Consider the following 6,065-nt stretch of genomic DNA (forward strand, 5'->3'; position numbering starts at 1 on the left):
AGACCACTGTGCAAGGTCCCCCCACCAAGCTGAACTGAGGGGCTGGATCCATGGGAAACCCCTCGAACTGTATTGGAAACATTTTGTCTCCTGTAAAACGTAAAAATGTATCTGGCACGACAAATGTGAAATGGAAGGGTTGAGAGGCAACTCATGATTGTATTGAAGCAAACGGACCTCCTTTGCACTGTTTATAATTTTTGACTTGGTGCTGTTTGAAACTGTTTGGTAATGTATTTTTTACAGATTTTTATGAATAAAGTATATTTTGGAAATTAATAAAAGTTAAAACTGAGGTCTCAAATTCCCTATTTTGATGCTAATTAATGGCTTGTTTTGTTTTTTTAAACTTTTATTAACATTGTACTTATGAGAAAGTATAATTCAAATCACAGAATGGTTACAGCACAGGCCATTCAGCCTGCTGTGCCCATGCTGGCTCCCTGCAAGAGCAACTAACCAGTCCCACTAACCTGCCTTTTCCCGGTAGCCCTGCAAATTGTTACTGTTCAGGTAATTATCCAATTCCCTTTTAGCCCAGGATTGAATTTGCCTTCATCACACTCTCAAGCAGTGCATTTCAGATGCTAACCACTTGCTGCGTAAAAAGGTTTTTCATGTTGCTGTTGTTTCTTTTGCCAATCGCCTTAAATTGGTGTCCTCTGGTTCTCGATCCTTCTACCAATGGGAACAGTTTCTCCCTATCTGCTCAGTCTAGACCCCTCATGATTTTGAAAACTGCTATCAAAACTCCTCAATCTTCTCCTCCAAAGAGAACAGCCCCAGCTTCTCCAATCTATCCACAGAACTGAAATTCCTCATCTCTGGAACCAATCTCATGAATCGTTTCTGCACCCTAACGCCTTCACATACTTCCTAAAGTGTGGTGCCCAGAATACTCCAGTTGAGGCCAAACCAGTTTTTTTTATATAGGTTTATCACAACTTTCTTACTTTTGTACTCTATGTTTCTATTTATAAAGTCTAGAATCTCATATGCTTCATTAATTGCTTTCTCAACCTGCCCTGCCACCTTCAATAATTTATACACATATACCCCAAGGACCCTCTGCTCCTGCACACACTTTACAATGATATCCTTTATTTTATATTTCCTCTCCTCATTCTTCGTACGAAAATGAATCACTTCGCACTGCTCTGCATTAAATTTCATCTGCCACTTGTCTGCCCATTCCATCAGCCTGTCTATGTCCTCTTGAAGTTTATCATTATCCTCCTCACAGTTCGCAATACTCTCAAGTTTTGTATCATCTGCAAATCTTTTTGTAAAACCTTTAAAATGTTGCTGAAATGTTGTTTTTCATTATTATGTGCATTCAAGTAACAGCATTGCAGTTCTTAAGATATTGTGTTTTTGACTAAATTTTAAAAATGGTTCTTCGTGTTAAGGTTGCTGACCCCTGCCTTAGCCTATGCAAACAGATCTCAAAAGCCATCATCATATTTGATGCACTGTAACTAAACAACATGTTTGAATTTTCCTCTTCAGTAACTATTTGAAAAAATATTCTTTTTCATCCCCAAACTTCTGTGCACTGCTTTAAAAGAGGTGTAGGAACAAACTGCTGATGCCAATGTAATTTCAGCTAAAAACATTTCATTAACATGACTTTTTTTTAAGTAGCTGCTAAGAGATCTTCTAGGTCCAGTCTTAAGACATGAATCACAATGCTTTCAGGTTGAATTTGAGGTTTTAGGATGCAGATGAATTAGACTGCTAGTTAAAGGTGTTTTAACAGAATCAAAGCATTTCAGTGCCATGTTATACCCAGCAACTAAAGCGGACCTGGTAGGAACTGGGTGCACTGACAATCTCAACAAATTGCTGCTATATCAACAAATATAGTCTCAGTCAACAGAAACAAAGGACAACTCTCACTGCCATTTATGCTTGGCAGTAAGGCCTTGAAACACATATGATCATCTGCAAAGGAAAGGGTACATGAGTATTTACTACAGTGGTTGAAGCAATTCAAAAACATGTTATCTGATCTAAATAGGACTTCAATTCCCAAAAAGGTTTATATTAGAAATACCTTTTCAACTGAAAAAGGAAGAACCAACAAAGTACAATTACAAAGAGCTCACAAAAATAAAAGAAAGCATAGAGATATCAGAATAGTTAATAATTAAAGCCAAACATTTTTTACAAATCTCAACAGTGCAAGTTGAAGGCGTTGCACTGAGGTTGAAAAAGCCCAAACTGAAGACTTAGGGATAGGGCTTACCAAAGTACGAGAGCAGGAAGATCACAAAGGAAAAACCTTTCATATCATAGTGCTGAGATCGTGCTTAAAGGAAGGTCATCCTGTGACTTTTCACTAAAAACAGAACCAGCTCAACCTTTATTATGTGCCTTTGTTGTTATTCTTGTTAAGCATATAATCTAAACTAATATCTCACTTCAGTAATGTTGGAAGTGCCATGTTTTGGATGTAAAGTTAAATCACAGCTCTGTCTAATCCCTCCGCAAGATGTAAAAGATCCCATGGCATTATTCAAAGATAAATTGGGGTGATTTTCTGTGTTCTGACCAACATTTATCCCACAACCAGCACCATCAAAAACAGATTATCATTTATCTCATTGCTGTTTATGGGAACTTGCTTTGTACAAATTGGATGCTGCGTTTTCTTCCACTAACTACAATGGTCCAAGTGGCCTCCTTCTGTACTGTACTACTCTGTCATTTATTTCAACAAAACTGCCTTAAAATTCCAATTAGTTGTGAATTTATTTTTTGATGTATAAACAAAGGATTGAATCACATTCACGCCCTATTCATCTTCAATGCAAATATCATTACCTTTATGATTCAAGTTTAAAAAACAGTTCTCTAATAGTTCATTTGCCAACGAGATTTGTTTTCCACATGTCTAAGTGGGTCCCAAGAGTCCACTCCTACATCATTGTCCACCAAAAACATGCTTCCAAGCTGGGCATCAACACAGTCATTTCCTACTTAACATATCTTGATTCCTGTAAATGAAAGCTCTTTGTTCGGAAGATCACCTTCCATGTGACCATTGCCTCTGGTAGAAGAATCTGTGCAATTCAGGTTAGGTGTGAATGCATGAATTGGCTTTATTTAAAAAACTGTTCTCAGGATCTAGGCGTCACTGACGTGGTCTTTAATTATTGGCCAACTCAAATTGCCCTGATGAGGTGGTGGTGGGCCTTCTTCTTTGTAGCAGTCTGATACAACTTGAGTGGCTTGCTAGGCCACTTCAGAGGGCAGTAAAGTCAACCACGTTGGTGTGGGATTTGAGTCACATACAGGCCAGACTGGACAAGGATGGCTTAGTGAGCCAATTGGATTTTTACAACAATCCAACAGCTTCATGGAAACTTTTTCTGCTATCAGTTTTTAAATTCCAGACTTTTCAAAGTGAATTAGAAATCTTAAACTGCCATGATGGGATATGAATCTACATTCTCTGGATTATTAGTCCAGGCCTTTGGATTATTTCTGTAATATAACCACTACACTACATACCCATGGAAGCAGACTCTTTCATGCACTCAGCTATTGTTGTAAAATTCGTTGGCAGGTTTTCTGATACCTTGTGTAACTGCTAATATGAGGCCAACAGTTTTCTTTTCACAGCTGGAGGAACAAAGTACACATCTCTGTCCTCCTCAGCAGAGCTGGAAGAGGACCACACCCTCCACTGAACTCTCTCTGAGGTGTCCCTGCCACTCAGTACCTGCTGCTGTTCACAGGTGCTATGTATTTCACTACATGCCTCATTATCTAACCTATGCAGCATGTCATTGATCAATCTGGTGCCTGGGAGAAAGGGAGCAGCTGACGGTGCATCCTCAGGAGGACTGTCCTCCTCCGAGGTGTCTTCTGCAGTCTAGGACCTAAATAAAAGACAAAAGGGACAAGAGTTAGGATGGCAGATAGAAACTGGACATTTGTAGGTGACTGTCTTGAGAATGCAGCTTGAAAACATAAAGCTTGCTGCATATTTGCTCAGTGAATGGAAGGATAAAGGGTAACATACAGACACAGTACTCAGATAAGGTGCCAGTCTCTCCACCCCAACACTCACGACTCTGCCTGTGTCCCAGATCTCCAGGGCTTCTTCTGCTTGGGTGACAGCAATTATGTTACTGACTCCCCTACAGTCTTAGTACGGCCCCTGGCATAACAACCTGCTTTGTCCTGTGGAAAGAGTGGGGAACAGTTAGTAAGTGAATGCTGAGAACATAAGTGGAAATACGTTGGGTTTGTGCATATATGTGCTGAGAACTTGGGAAGAAGCAAAGTGGAATAAGGATGGGGATATGATAAATGTCAAGCCTAATGTGTGAAATGTGAAGTAATGAAGGAGTGCTCGGTGTAATTTGTGCTTATGCAAGTGGTAGGATTTAAGAAGAAATTTCTGCTTGTGTGTGGTGTGAAGAGAGGAAAGGAAAAGGTTTGTGTGCTTGGAATGGGAAGGGGAGGCATTGGAGTGTGCCCTAAAGACTGTATGCTGAAGGGTGTGATGGAGGGGAGGGAATTGTTCAGTGGTGGGGAAGAGGATGAAAGTAGCGTTGTCAGGTGCTCTTGAGAAAGGTGGCGTGGTGAAGAGCTGTACTTACCCTTGCTGTTCTCGTGGTCATGAAGCTTCTTTCTACAGTGAAGCCAAGTCTTGGGATGATGGTGCTATCAATGGTTCTGTCAGTCACCCCTGTCCAGGCCTGTTTAGTAGTGGCCCAAGAATGTTCCTGTAGCTGTCAAAGAACAGTACCTCCCGTTCTTGCCCAGACTTCCTCCACTTGAGCCTCCAGATGGGCATCAGAAAAGTAGGAGGTCACCCTTCAACTCATCACTGCTGTAAAAATTTCTTCCGCAGCTGGTCAAAGGAAACAAAATCAAGGCAAAGACTGTATCCTTGCTTTAAGAGATGCACCCCTGCTGTAAATAGACAGTGGAGTTGCACCAAAATTGCTTCTGGCAACAAAGGAAGGCTTGGCAGCAAGAGATTAAGTGGTGGCGGGGTGGAGGGATTTGGGAGGGTAATGAGATGGGGGATTTTGGGGCAGAAGAGGCCACAGCTTTTCTTGTGGGACCCAAAGGAACACTCCCGCTGATCCTTCAGGTCCCACAAAGGAAGGATTTGCACTTTCCACAAGGGACCTTTTCATCCTTCTGACAGCTTCCGATCTGCCTTCATCTAATGGGAAAGCCGCAGCAACTTCCCTGCTCGGGCCTGAGATAAAATCGCATGTTACAAGTCATATGCGAATTAAAATGGTGTGGTATTGACAACATCACCGACTTGTATCATCAATGACGTCGAAATGATGCATGCATGGCGGGGGTGAAGTCCAGAGCACGGCAACAGAAAAAGGTATAGCCAGTTCCACATCTTCACCACTCTCTGAGTACAGAAGCCTCTCTTGAATTCCCTATTGGATGTATTAATTACGAATGGCGGTTAGGACTAAGGGTTAGAAATTCAGATCAGTGGTTGATGATTAATGATCGGGACCAGTGCTTAGGGATAGGCACGGTATGTTTTCGTAGGAGTTGTCCGTCAATGTCAGAAACCGTTTTTTGATGACGCCAACAATATCAGAGATTCGGATCATTTTCTTTTGTCCTATCTTTTTTTTAAACCGTGACCATTTGTTTTGCTAATAGGAAAGCTTTTTCTGTGTAATCTGCCCCAAGTAGCTGAATGTTACCTGCCGTTATCACTAACCACCCTCGCTCGCCTCCTCGCTCCCTTCACTGGAAACCGTTGGACTCGCGCAAACGCCGCGTGCCCCCGCCGCCCCAAACTCTCTGCGCATGCGCCGTCCATCAACCCGCCCATGCGCACCTCCCCCACATGTGCGTGCGCAGTTCCCTTCGCCGACACGGCAGTTGGAAACGGTGCGCGTGAAATATTTGAATTCTCTTTCGTGTCCTTATCACCCGAGCAATAAAAAAATTGTTTCAACCTTCTTAGAAGAAAAATATAAATAGGTGCTATTTAAAAAAAATAATTCTCAGTCTGTCGAATGACGTTCGGTAATAAAAACAAGAAATGCTGGAACCACTCAGCA

At 41.6% G+C, this 6,065-nt stretch overlaps 1 protein-coding gene across 3 annotated transcripts in view; it reads right to left on the bottom strand.

Moving 5' to 3' along the window:
• Nucleotides 1-6,065, bottom strand: part of LOC137372796 (peroxiredoxin-1-like) — a 125,445-nt gene that overhangs the window by 66,441 nt on the left and 52,939 nt on the right. Inside the window, exon 1 of one of the 3 annotated variants that reach the window (XM_068037058.1) lies at nt 5,703-5,788. The exons of the other annotated variants lie outside the window; for them this stretch is intronic. The gene's annotated coding sequence lies outside the window, so the exon portion shown is untranslated. Of the gene's footprint in view, nt 1-5,702; nt 5,789-6,065 lie in introns of those variants that run through there. 3 annotated transcript variants of the gene reach the window in all.

Source organism: Heterodontus francisci, chromosome 8, assembly GCF_036365525.1.
Source record: "Heterodontus francisci isolate sHetFra1 chromosome 8, sHetFra1.hap1, whole genome shotgun sequence".
In the NCBI taxonomy this organism is placed as follows: domain Eukaryota; kingdom Metazoa; phylum Chordata; class Chondrichthyes; order Heterodontiformes; family Heterodontidae; genus Heterodontus; species Heterodontus francisci.